Source organism: Bombus vosnesenskii, unplaced genomic scaffold (assembly GCF_011952255.1).
Source record: "Bombus vosnesenskii isolate JDL3184/JDL3185 unplaced genomic scaffold, Bvos_JDL3184-5_v1.1 scf7180000013272, whole genome shotgun sequence".
Taxonomy (NCBI): domain Eukaryota; kingdom Metazoa; phylum Arthropoda; class Insecta; order Hymenoptera; family Apidae; genus Bombus; species Bombus vosnesenskii.
Genome location: NW_022882930.1, coordinates 1,756,389 through 1,771,060, shown reverse-complemented (window position 1 = coordinate 1,771,060; position 14,672 = coordinate 1,756,389). Strand labels below are relative to the sequence as shown.

Sequence of the window (14,672 nt, the reverse complement as noted above, 5' to 3'; positions counted from 1 at the left end):
AGAAACTAATTCACAAAATTTGTTTCATCTTGCAAATATATCACGTTCGACCAAAACAACTTACTTTTTGTTAACTATTTTACATGTAATTTTGTGTCCGAATTTTGTTACCATGATCTAATGGAACAAATTTCAGTTCAATATAAATGTCTTTAAATTCTACTTCACACCTGAATTAACTTCAAATTTCAATCATCTTCGCTTCAGTACTCTTTACAGAATTATAAAGAACGAAAAAGAAAGAAGAAACACGTCGGTTCGGTTCTTTAGTACGTTACAGCCTTACGAAACGTGTCCTCGTCCGCATAATCTCTCGCTAAAGAGATATTTATTTTTTCTCGTGTTGAAATGGCCTTTGTCGGTCTTGATACATGTCACATTCCATATCTAATAGAGTACTTTAATTTCATCGATTGAATTCCTGCCTGATAATCATTCGAAATCCACAAGACTTTAAATATCTCGCAAATAATTTAACCAAATATTTGGCCTATTGACATCAATTAGCTTATCGAATCATATTGATTTTCGTATAATTAATTAATCATCGTATTAAACTGTGTCAAGATTTTCATGAAATTAAAGGAAATTATTTTCATTTAAACAGTATACAAATCGTTCAATGTGGAATGTAACCAATCTTGTTATTTTCCAAAAATTATATCTTTTTACCGATCTCCCACTCGTAATTTAACTTTTATTAAATGCTGGCGTTTTATCATACAGGAATCTTGATTGCAAACACGTTATCTAGCCAGATTAGAACTGAATTTTCTCTACAATGTTTTTTCGAAACACGGTCGATAGAATTCTCATTTATGTAGTCCCGATTTTTAACTCACTCGTCGATTGTTCCAGAATGAACCGGTTGCGCTAGCCTTGATAAAGATAAGCAAGGTCTGTGAACGGATTAATTTCGAGCACTATTATCCCTCCAATTGAATAACCGATCGTTCTGACCATGTAACATCGTGTGCTCTTAGTTAACCCTCATGCTACGGAATCAATAGTTTATTAAATGTACTTTTCCATGTAATTCATAGAGTTGGCACTTTAATATATTTTGTTGGCGATAAGTGGTATTTGTCATCGTTTAGATAACAGATGTTTAAGTAAAAAGGAATAGAGATCTGTATATAGAATTCGTTGATAGATAACCGTAATAGAAAAATATACCTACCGTATCAACTAATAAATAAACTACGGGTGTTTGTATATTTTCAGGAAATTTAAAAGTGCAGAAATGAAAATAATATATCTGAAACGAAGTACTGATTATAATACTTTTATAATATTATCACGTGAACTTTTATTAATAACAGAAGAAATATACAATTAATTAATAATAACAGAAGAAAATATAGATCAAGAAGGTAACAAAGCAATCGACTTGTGTCACTGTTAGATAACCTAGTTGCACGATAAACGGTATCACGAAATCGTCTTACGGTGCTACGATTTCGATCGAACAGATTTTATACCTTATCGAGTCCACGTGTGGTATCCAAACGGTCGGTCGATAAATCGATGTCCCGCTAAATGCTGGAATCGTAAATAAAAGTCGCTACTTAACCAGGCCGAGAGAATCAGTGGGTAACGAGCGTGGATCTAAAGCTGCATCCTCACTGAAACAACAGCGGGAAACTTTCTATCGTTAGTTATCGCGATACAATATGTCCTGTACTGTAATATACTATAACTCTGATTACGTCGCTTCGCTACGAACAAAATATTCATTTTAAAAATTGATATTTGTCGAGTACTGCTTGAAATATGCAGCATAAAGTTGCTGGCAGTTGTTTCAGTGAGGACGCAGCTTAAAGGCTTCACGCGATCGGATAACGATTCGTGACATCTGATAACGATCGCCGGCTACGAGGATGTTCGGTCGTATATAAATCGTGGCGGGGAATTTCGAGGGAAAAGACGGAATTTCAGGCCGGTTCGTTTGGCTGTTCCTCTCTCGCGGAACGATATCGTAATTCAGGCCACGACGCTCGTTCTGTTTATCACGCGACGAATCCCGTGATAAATTACGGTAATTATGTTTTCTTAGTCTCGGAGAGATGCAAATTACCTGTGCGCGACTGCCGGCCCGGTCGGGTAATTGCGTGAAACCTTTAGTCGCGAATTGCTTGCCAAGGTTACGGCGTCTCTCGAACCGGCTCTATTGAAAACGACGCTTTCAGCGATTGATTTTCGATGCTTGTCTCGTTTGTACGTTCCGTTGCCGATAAATCCAGCGCGCATAACTCGCCAGAACGAACCGTTCAAAGCAATTCGATTTGCGAATTTCTGAATAGTCTGCTACTTGCGTTTAGTAGCTACGACCTACAGCATCTTCCATTGTGTTCGTTTTGTTTGATATACCACGTGTTGTGTGTAACTGATGTTAAGTTTTGCCATATAACAATTATTTTATTCTAACGTATTGTAATCCACTGATTCCTGTAACTTAGGTTATATTATCGATGTAATTATGGGAAATTTTGTTCATTTCTGTGTGTCTATATCCTATGCAATAGATCCTAGGCTGTGTAGGTGTAAGACATTTGTCTTTCTCATTTTTAGAAATTGTTTTATATGTTGTTTTTTAAAGAACGGTAAAATAGTTTTCACTCTATAGTAGTGTGTGTGTGTGTTTTTATTGCATTATAAATAAAATTTGATTTCTAGATTATATCTGTTCGAGTGAACAAGAAAGAAGCACATGTATTTCATATTCTGGCCTTTCGATCAGACGTTATATAATTTTCTGTCCTACTTTTCGCGTTACTTAATTCGATGTATTTGTACATTCGCCGGTACATCTTTCTTATCGAGAAATGCTTATCGTTGAATATTGGAGGAAATTTTCGATACACCGTGTAACTAATCAGACTGCGACGGTTTATGCAAATTTCTAGTTTTATGAATACGAGCAAAGAAGAAGAATCTTAACTGAAAGTTTGTTTCATTTATTAAATATTTCTTTACTGCTACTTTACTAAATATTACTAATAATTACTTTACTTTCGATATTTTATATATTTTCTATGCTTTCTGTAGATTTTTTTACCTTTAAATTTCCCCATAAATACACTGCAAACATTCAAAAGTAAATTTATACCTAAAGAAATCTCTTGCTCTTTTTTGAATGTAAAAAGGAGATTAAGGTGCAAATTCTTACCCTTATCGTTTCGTCTGCAATGTTTTCTCAGTCGTGCAGAATTAAAAGCGGTTCTTGTTGCTAATTTGTCATTCGACACACTAGTCACCCTTTCGCAAATTGCGTGGTTAATTATGGTAATTGCGTTTCCTTCGGTCGATGTCGATGGAAATTATTCTCGTGGTTGGACGGTTTCCTTGGCGATACGCGATACAGATGCTATCTTACAAACGAGCTGCGACCCGTTTAAAATTGTAATAATAACGATAATAATAATCTGTCTCTCCTCCATTATCTTTTGGTCAGACTATGTTTTAATTAAGCGTGCTCATAAGCGAACAGAATGAGCATCGGTTTCGCGGTCGCAGGCGTAGCCGCAGACAGATCGTATGCACGCATTATGCAAAAAGGGCTCTGTCTCCCGTAAAATTGACTTTCGAATTCGTCCTGGCTCGAGAGTTGCGGTTTTTGATACCGTTCGCACGCGTTACACAATAATCGCGAATATCGGAAAGAAATGGACACAAATCGAGAAAACCGGACCAAGTATCAGGCATATTAGTTTTAGCGGGAAAGTTTTTTGAAAGTGGTTGATCTTGTTTTAAAACGGGATTTGTATGGTCGTCGTATGTAAAAAGTAATTTAATCGGTCAAATTATTCGAAAAACATGTTATTTTCAAAGATTGATTTGGCAAACAATATACATAGACTCGCTCAAGTATACGAACATTTGTAAACACCTTTGATGAATATATTGCGTGCGTTATACGAAATTTCCACAAATTTTATTAGCATTGCTATGAGGCTCTACTAACATTATTATTAGTTATCGTTGAGTGTTTGTTAAGTCAGATTCATGCCACGACCAAGAACAGTCGCTACTTTTCAAGATTAGAATTTTAGCGCTACGATCGTTTGTCTGCTAGCGCTCAGATGGCATGTGAGTAATTTTACGGATTTGCAAAATCCATGTATTTTTAACTTTTTCGCGGCACTTTTCCATAATAGCTCGATAGCCGAGACCTTGTCATAAACCATGGAGTTACCAAACGATCATTCGACGACCGACTTAACGGTTCTCGCGACATGATTCGTAGCCTCTCGAAAATTCCACAGGGGTATGCACATTTCACCATCTCCACGCACACTCCCACATAGCACAGAGTCCAGGTACCGCTTTCAAAGACACAACGTGGAATGGAAGGGAGGATACGAGTTATTAAAAATGTTTAAACAGCGTATTTTTGGAATAATTGCGATCATATTTCAAAAAAGTCAAGCTAAATCTCTATATCTTTGTACATCGCTTCGTGTAAGTATCGTGACGACAACGTCGTTATCTCTGCACATATTACATACACATACGCCCAACAGTTTTGTGCGTAAATACATTCAAAAATCACAATCAATCACCCGTAATCAATTTACCTTCTCCGCTCATACATCGCGAGAGCGAACACGATTGGTTACGCCCCTTGATCGAAATGAGACCTTTCGCTCCATTTTACAGTTACATTGAAAAAGTGTGAAACAAAGCTGAAACAAAATATATATAGAAAGAGAAAGAGAGTAATTACAAAAATATTGAAATTTTTCATTTATCGATATTTTCAAAATTCATCACTCGTAAGAAATTCAGAGTCGTGTAGACTTCATAACAGTCGAGTGGAATATTGGACTGCAAATAAGTATCAATTTCAATTTTTACGCACTTTTCTTCATTATTTTACTTCTGCGCGATATAATTTCTCTGACGTCTTTTTGAATACCGATTGACATAAAATTCCTCTTCGATACGTGTGCACACGTAGCATCATTGGTCTCCAGGGTTTTAAATTTCGAAACTAACTTTCGTTCCATCGTCCTGGTATGTTCTGAAAAAAAGCTCTCCTACAGAAAGTTAAGGGATCCCTTTATATCGAGTAACTACTAAAAAATTGCAAGGTTTTATCTCGCACAATTTCAGAGATGCAAGTTTATAGAAACATGGCCGACACACCCTGAAAGTAAGAAGGAAAGGAAAGGAAAGTCGAGTTGATTCCACCTGCTCTTCTTTCCTCTGCTATCATCTGAGATATTAAGAGCGGTAGAAGCGTATTCGCGCGATGGCCAGCTGTCAGCCTGCGTAATAACTTTCCCAGGTTATAAATTTGTAGGCTCAAAGAAGATCGCATCTTAACTGAAGATACCCTCGCGTATTTGCGTGAAACTCTTGCGGAAAAGGAAGAAGTCCCTTTGAATTGTTTAAACTGTTTAATTCGACACTGGCCAAGAATGACGCGAAATTGCTGGCGTTATTAGAGGTTGCCACGCGATGGTCTGCATAAACAGATCTTGATTATTGTAATTAAATAACATTTAATTAATATCGTTAAATATCGAGCATTCATTTCGATTGCAAAATTCTAATTTAATTCGTAGATTGAAATCTGTGGTTTTCCTCGGTTGTTCTTATTTAGTTTCCAGTAATTTTGATTCAGATTATAAACATTATCCAAACATTATGGAACTCACTCGATGATTTCAACTGAGCCGCTAATAATTCATTAAAGTAGCTTATGCGACTATCAGTTAATTAAAAAAATTCTTCGAAACGAATGTTTGCAACAAAATAAATCAAAATTCAGCAAATAGATGTAGATCAGATCTATTTCCCTCTAAAAGCAATAAGATTGAAATATGGTAGGTCCATTTACGAGTCTTATCTCGCGTGATAAATCATTCACTTCAAATAACATGTCGTTTGCAAAAATTGTTCTTCTGCATAGATAGCTCAGTCAGATTATTCAAATTGGAGAAAGGAAAATAAAAATCACGGCAACGTAGTGGCACGGCCGAGGCTGTTCGATTTTTATCGCGACGCAAGAGAACCTCGACTGTACGAAATGATCGGCAATGGCCAATTAGGGCAGGGCGAGTACATTTCTAGGCAATTGCTACACTTTCACAATATGGTCACTGGCAGCTGCCAGCTAGATCTTCTCTGCCGGAAGGTCTATGGAAATGTTTCGTTTTCCTTGGTGAAAAGATGTGACTCGTTTCATAGAACGCTTCGAGCTCAGGTCAGGCCAAGGACCAGGTGTCGAATTTTCCTTTGTGCTCGGCTTCTGTTCGACCAAGAAATATATTATGCTGTCGTAGATTGTCCGCAGCTGGTCGGGATTGTTTCTTTAATCGTCGTTTTTGAAAAATTTTCGGTGAAGCCTATCTAACGAAAAAAAGGCGAAACTTTTTGTTCAAATATACAGAAGTCTTGTCCAAGAACTCTCTTTGAGGGAAAGTCACTCTTTATCTCCCTTTTGAGGAACTTAACGTATCAAAATTTAGTTCCTCTGCCTTTGTACATTTTTTGTTACATTATTGGTCTCTTCCTGTACTTTCAATATTCACAATAGAAGATTCATATGAATAAAAGGACGACAATTGTATACATTGTGATATCCAGTAAGATCTGAAAAGTCTTTCTGCTCGTTAAAATGCAAACAAGATGATTCTATCTACGTGAAAGACGCGCATTTTTCTAACGAGCTCAACGAAAGTTGAAACATAGTGTTGATGTTTCACGAAATTATTCTTTGTATCAAATTTTTCGAACGTAATAGGACGTTATTTCAGAAGGTTAGCATTATTGTTCCACGAAACAACGTATCCTCGCCGATCTTTTTTCCGTGTCCGATCATTATCATGCGGCGAGCGTTTGGGTAGCTTGCAAGACGATTTAAAGTCGTTAGCTTCTTGTTTAATCATACCGCATCTTTCGGCGCATTTTGTTTTATGAACTGAACGAAGGGAGCAAAAAGCGAGGAAGGTAGACCGTTATGGAGCTATTTTTTCCACGGCGAAAGCTGATACATTTTTTAATCCGCCAGCCGACTCGGGTGGTTGCTTCTTAGCAAGTGGTAACATTAGCAATATTGTAGAATTCTTAAGAAGCGTGCTCAAGACCGAATCGCTAAAGTACAGAGAAAATGCATGAGCGTAAATTTTAATTTCTGCTCGATATATACATGTACATATTTGATTATGTTGTGAATTCTTTATTTTGTTATTTTAATGTCTGGCGGCAAATATGATCCAGAAATGTAAGTATTTATAGTATTTGAATGGAGATAATTAATTTTCAATGTTTGAACTTTATTATAGATTTCTTATTCTTGGTACAATAGAACTCTATTTATATGAACTTCATTAATTTATTACTAAATTCATTAATTTGAATCTCAGCTACAATATATACGAACGTAAAATAATAGATAGTAGGAATAATTGATAACCTTCTATTATATCGACTCTGGTTCTGAATTGAATTTCAATTTTAATTTTGGAACTTCAATCTTTATCTTCGTTTTCAAACGAATCATTTTACCCACATATTCGCTGTCTGAATTACTTTATCATATACAGGGTGGTTGGTAACTGGTGGTACAAGCGGAAAGGGGGTGATTCTACGCGAAAAAAGAAGTCGAAAATATAGAATAAAAATTTTTTTTAATTTATTTTCTTTTTTTTTTAAATTTCTCCACCAAGATAGCGATCTACAGTGAGATCCGTTATAACGTACCGCACGCGTACCGAGCGAAAATTCAAAGTCGATTTTCTCGAAAACAAAGCCTCAAACAGAAAATTTGTATTCTATATTTTCGACTTCTTTTTTCGCATAGAATCACCCCCTTTCCGCTTGTACCGCCAGTTACCAACCACCCTGTATATCGGTACTTAATGGTTATTTAAATCGGTGTTGTTAAGAGACGACGTATCTTCTCCTCTGCACGATTATCAATTTACACGCATACTCGTGCTATCGATGAAGATATGTCATCGGGTGTTTTCGACCTGCGTAGTTTGAGTCGTGACATCTGAGCATTGATCGAACAATCATGTACTTAATCGTGTCTTTCTTGTCGTACCAAACACATATTGTGTCCGGTCAGGGACGAATTGGGACTGAAATTTTTACCGGAAGATTACCGACATGACTGACTCTCCATTTTTAGTTCATTAATTAAATTCTGCATCGAGCGATCCCAATATGAAATTTGTCCGGTAAACATGTTTTCTCATTATTTTTGCGACAATTAAAAAGAATTTACAACTGTAATTTTATACATATCGTTTTTTGTATAAAAATTAAATTCTACGCTCCCTTCCCCCCTCAAATCCCTTCCGGCCCACCGGAAATTTTCTTAAAGTCACGATGGTCAGTTCGTCCCTGTGTGGGGTACGCATCGGAAACAATGGGAAAAGGTGCTTTCGGTTTTTCCTTTCCGGTCTTGGTTCGCAAAAGGGACACTTGTTTCGATCGGAAACTTTCTACGACTTCGGTCAGTCCTTTTTGTCGTTAATTTTACTTACAAATCTTCAAAATAATCGAAATCATATAGAAATTTACTCGGGCATACAATACTTAACGATCTTCTAGACGGTTTTACTGCCGAAACAATAAGTCTAGCGATTGTCTAAAAATGTATTTGGTCTCGTTGTATATCGTTCACGTACTTACACGTGTATGTATGATTGTACATAAGCCACGTGGAGCGATAGGGCCGTGTTACGATTTCCTGGCGCCCGATGGGTACTTTCTTCCGGAAACGACACGTTCCATTAATTTTACGTGAAACGCGGGCTCTGTTTTCGCGAGGCTAAAGCATACGGTGATTGTTCCTTCAAGGTTGTTTATTGTTTTTACCAATCGTATTTGTGCTCGAAGTGCGTTACGTTTTTTTATGATTGCTTCCAGTTGATTACATGAAAGCAGCATGAAGTTTACGAGAAGCGTAAAGATTGTTGTAAGTGATACAAACTTATTTCGTACACTTTTAATGGCAGAAAAGTGATATAGGGATACGGTGAAGAAGACGTTGGTCTTAAAAGTAGGAGTTACGATGTACTAAAAGAAACATTGAAGGCTCTTGGTATGTATAAAATTTATCAAAATGAGTGGAACGTTAAGAAAATATAGACGAAGAAATTAGCGCCGACACGGATATTAAACGACTCTTGGAAATTCCCGCTCATAGTCATAATATTAATAAATTAGGATTCACCATAATGTAAATTGACTGAAAAAAGAATTGCAATTGGAAATTCCAATTCCAGTTCCATTAACTATTTAAGAAACATAACGTATATACACTTTGATTCTGTTTAATTTACCCAATTGTCGTAGTCACGGATTTTTCACGATAATCTTATTGAGAAACAAATTGACTACAATATTGTTGCAATTCTCTTCCAGACCGAGGAAACCTTAAATCTCTGATTTATAGTATATCTATTTATTTTATTTATTATCTATATTTATTATCTATATTCTATTTATTTTATTTATTTATTATCTATATATTTTATAAAAATATTAACGGTTATATATGTATAACAAATATAACAAATGGGTTAATTCAAAGTTTTCCCAAATGTTACCGTGCCAGTTTCCGGCACAACATGGTAGAAGCGTTTCATTGTTTTCACCCTCTTCGCTTCCGAATCCTTGCGGTCGTTTGCGTTTTCTCCGTGGACTACGATGGCGTTTCACGACCGAGAAGTTGACAGCCTTGAAACGATCAAAAGATCAGCCGAAAGGGAGCACGATGAATTTTCTTGAAACGGAGGCTATAAATCAGACTTTTGTTAGCAGGTGGTCCGTATGGTTTGTTCGTCCGTGATGCCATCCGAAACGACCTCCGGAGTTACGGAATTTCTGACACAATTCACGGTTTCGGCATTGCTAATTCGGCAGAGCTAATTGTTACTGTACCCCATTTAACTTTATTTGGAACACTTTAAGGACCAGCCAGAGCCAGTTTCGCGTTAATATCGATTCGAAGGAGATTAAGTGACTTACTTACGTTATTACATAAAAGGGATATCACTTTTCCCCACATTTTCTTCTTTCCTCCTATATCGTTTTAATTTTGTCGGCGTTAATTATCGCGCAAACGCCGGAATTCAGATACAACGGCGTTTATACGACGTGATGAATTCTAATTAACATAATAGGATTGGTCGAAGCACGAAAACCGGATACATATTATCGGAATCTTTGATCTTTTACACCGATGCTTGTTTCGTGAAATGTCTCTTTAGCTACATGCTTCTGCATCTTTTAACCATTCCTGTTCTACGGAGAAATTATTCTCCATTCATATTTACATATATATGAATAATGTTTTATGTAAATCGTTACGTATAGTTTTAAATTTGAAATTTGAAAATTGAAATTGCTAAGTATTTTCATCATTTTGGTCGTATCGACACACAATATATTTTGACCTATATCAACAACGGGAGAATGAAAGATTCATAGTGGCTGGTTTTCTCGATGCTTTCTCCAACATCGATGATACCGTCGAAGATCGGTTGCGAACGGAAGTGACGCGAGTTCGAATCGAATTGTTACGAAACTCAAGGACTCGAGAATCTTTTTTAGGATCTCTCTTGTATCGTCGCAAGATCGCTGGGGCATCGACCTGATTCAGATACGAGAAGGAACGAGCAACCGAGGCCAAGCAATACTAATTTCACTGAATCAGCACTCGAGATAAGCTGCCAGCTGGTTCAATGATTTATAGCCACTCCTAAACAAATTATGTAGATCGCGGTATTTGATTAGCGCCAAGCAGATAGCACACAGAGGCCGATGTTGGTACACGGAGTCGCGAAACCTCGCAGTGAAACCGAATGTTAGTAGATAAAGTCTTTACCTCGCGACACTACCAAATCACCCGAGTCTTTATTCTCATCTCGTTTGACTTCAACTCGATCTTCACGATTTTCCACATACAAATAAGTTCAAAATATTTAGAGATAGATTTTAATCGAGTAAAAAAGAATGGAATAATAATTATTTGTCCTGTTCCTTGAACAAACAGGAGAATAACATATATATATAAAAGTGATATAGGTCAATGTAGAAGGTAAAGAGCGAATTGTAATGGTGTGCATGGAAGAAACGTGTGACGTGTCGACGCGTGAAAGTTCCGCTCGCGTAATACGGGCTTAAGTTCGAGTAGTAAAGGGAATGCCCTGTCTTTATCGCAGCCGGTGTTTCAGCATTGACCCCGCTGCCTTAATAAAGCAGCGGGTTTTCGATTCGATCTGTCTGGACACGCCCAGTGATCCTTTCACGCTTCTTTCCCAACTTACCCGATCGTTCTCTCTCTGTCCCTTTCTCTTTTTCTCCTCGTCTTTCGCGTCGTCGCTTAACCAGCATGTCTCTGTCTCGTGATTCTTAACCTCTTCTTATATGCGGCAAAGACGAATAAGTTTCGCGCACGTTTTCGTCGACGGCCAAAAAACAACCCAGTCTCTCTGTGTAACACTTCCTTTGTCGTGACTTCTGACCGATTTATTCGCGACGTTTGTATTCGTTACGAGAATTATAACGTAGATGTCTCACTCTAACCCTTTTCTGTTTCCCTTTTTCCACGCGAGTTTCCTAATTATTAATGAGATTTACGATTAAAGGGGGAAAATAAAGGAGAATGTTGCGGGATAACTTTATTGCGAGTAGCAAGATCAATATTCGATACTTTAGTCTGCCAATAGAGCAACAAAATGTAGTTTAATTTCAGTTTATAATGTGTTTATTAATTATAGATTGAAGTTTATCAATTTAATTTCGTTTATAACGGACGTGATACGTGAACGAAAAGATAATTTCTTTGTTGTTTTTTAAATCAAGATGTCGAAGCTGCTAGGAATTAGATTAGTTTCTTAATGATGGTCTTATGAAACCACTTATGATTTATTAAAAACTCACAGAGCGTATAAAAACTACTTGCTCGGAGCTTGTACGTTACAGTTAGAAGTCATTTTATATCCTGTTTAAAATAATAATGCGGTGAAACGCTGATTATCCTGACGCGGATTACATGGACACAGATCATCCAGAGTGTCGATTACACGGAAATTGATTCCTTGATCCGCCGATTATCCGAACATGTAAATTGAGATCGTGCATATAAGTTAGCGATTAAATAAAGGAAAACAAAGTTATATTCATGAAGCTTTTCCTTGAAAACGAATCGTGTTATGTTTTACAAAAGAATCAGGTATTTATCGGAGATAATGTATTAATCAGCGTCGAGTAATGGTTAAACAAGATAATTGATATTTTAATACACAGACAATATTTCTACTTGTGATAGTTAATTGATATGCAACCCCAGGTACATCGATCGTTGAGATTTCTCTCCTTTTCCTTATTGACAGCATTTCAATATGCTATTTTTGACACAGGGGAGAGGAAGAAAAAATGTGTGAAAAAATATTGCATGTATTTTAGATCTCAAATATTTGAATTCCTCAAAGGACGTTTACATTTACGCGATTAAACCTAGTTTTAATCGTTCAGATTTCATTCTACATTTCGTATCTTAGCTCTGTAGCATTAAAATTTTATTTATTTACGGAAAGAAAATGTAATTCATTAAAAATCTGTCCTTTAATCTGAAATTTTACAATTACTAATTATATTTATGTAACAGATAAGCAATTCATATGTTAGATTAAAATACATTAATAAGATATTGTACAATAATACGGCGATAATCAAATAAAATGGTGATTATTTTTGTTTGCTTATCAAATAAGAATTCAATAAAGACAATCGATTAGAAAACAGAAGTTTGAATGAGCGCAATACAATAGTTCTTCACGATACTCAAGTATCCTTTATTCTTCTGAGTAATTACACTCGATGTACAAGTATCCGAGGAATTCTTTCATATTAATAAAAATTCCCTCGCCCGTCTCGGACAATTTCAATAAACGTTATTTCACATACCGCGCTTGCAACACAAGCGAAGCTCATTCATTATCCATTCATCCAAACATTTTTCTCGTTCGTTAAATACAGCCTCGCAAATTCATTAACGTGAAAGGAAACTTTATCTTCGCCATGTATTCCCTCTTCGTTTTCATCTTTTCGTTCAATTTGCTGTATGAATAGCAAAATTCATCAACGCTCGTACATAAAGTATCTTCCATCTGCAATTACGTAACGTGTTCATCGATAATACATGCGGACGAACGCTGATACGTCGACAAAAAATACCGAGTTTTTCCACGGTAATTTCACGCGAAGGTGGAATAAGATTTTTCAATAAGACAGGATAAAACTTTAATGGGGATATTATACTGAGGCAGGCGCTCGCTTTCTTTTTCACATATTTTCGCAAGGAATTTGTACAAATTATTTTATCATTGTTCAATATATAACAAATTTATATTTATCTACGTTTAGGTAATATTCACAAATCTTCTGAAAGAGAACCAACGAAAATTGCCGATGCTGTAAATATACAAACGCGCCTGTTCGCTCCTTTATCTGCTTCGACAAAATCAATTATGTTTATGAATATTTACGAATGCTTCTTCCTTAATGAGATAATAAATGTTAGAGGATTTGATAATCTCTTAAAATAGTTTTTAAGTTTACATAAGTTTTCATATGTGTTCTAGTATTTGTGAACATGGGTCACATCTCTGAGGCATTATCTTTCTCAAAAATCCAGAAGTAGAAAAAAGAAACTGACTTTCTAAGGGTCTAAAATAGAATACGCCCTTAAGCTGCGTTTCGACGTTTCGATGGGAATCGTTGGCGAGAATTTCCATGTGAAAAGATGGTAGTAGGTACCGAGTCGCACGCGCCGCGTTGTAAACTCTCTCGACACTCGGTGAGAAGGAAGAAAGCGCTAGAAGAAGCACGGAAAAATAGCGAGGAACGTCGGGTAGCATGAAAGTATTACTATACGAGGAGAATTTAGCAAGTCTCTCGGTTCGCTATCGTTGAACATTGTCGCGCGGTTGTATTTATTTCGAAGTTTCCCATCTGCCCGTAGCCAGAGCCTGACAAATGCAGATATCTTTACTGCGTATTATTTCGCACTCTACAGGACTGATAACAGTGACTTAGCGCTATAAATTCTATTCTTCTTGCAATTGCTGGCCATGCTGTGGCAAAGTGTTGGCGGAGGGGAACCAACCGCCATCGTTGGGATACACGTGCATCTGGCTGGGTGAATTTATCAGCCAGCTTTCTTATTCCACGCTGTTCACCCCTCTCGATACCAGTGCAATTTCACGGGAACAGTTTACGGGTGCGTTTCGCGAAATCATGCGGAGAACTAGTGATATATGTAGTTCCTGAGCAGGGTAAATCCTTTATTCTAAAGCGACTGAATTATGTCGGAGGGCCTCCTAACAGGAAAGCTTCTGTTCTATTCTGTTTTGTACGCGATATTTATGGGATTTCGTGACTGTTGGGAACTTCAAACAGTTTGCTGTGGGATCTCGTGTGGAAGCTTTGAGAATCTTATCTTTAAACCTTTTGCATAATTAGAGTAATATTATTAACGAAATTTTAATATGTCACGAATATATTACAAATGATCGATATTTAAAAATTTCATTAGCGTTATAGAAAGCCACGACTGTTATGATTATATTGGACAAGTGTGATACGAATGTGGAAATGTATATATAATAGTAATTACAATATACTTATTGCAATATATATTTAAT

General features: G+C 36.6%; 1 protein-coding gene across 2 annotated transcripts in view; it reads left to right on the top strand.

The window, feature by feature from the left end:
* The window catches only part of LOC117231281 (tRNA dimethylallyltransferase), a 116,536-nt gene that overhangs the window by 34,739 nt on the left and 67,125 nt on the right, over nt 1-14,672 (top strand). The window lies entirely within an intron of this gene.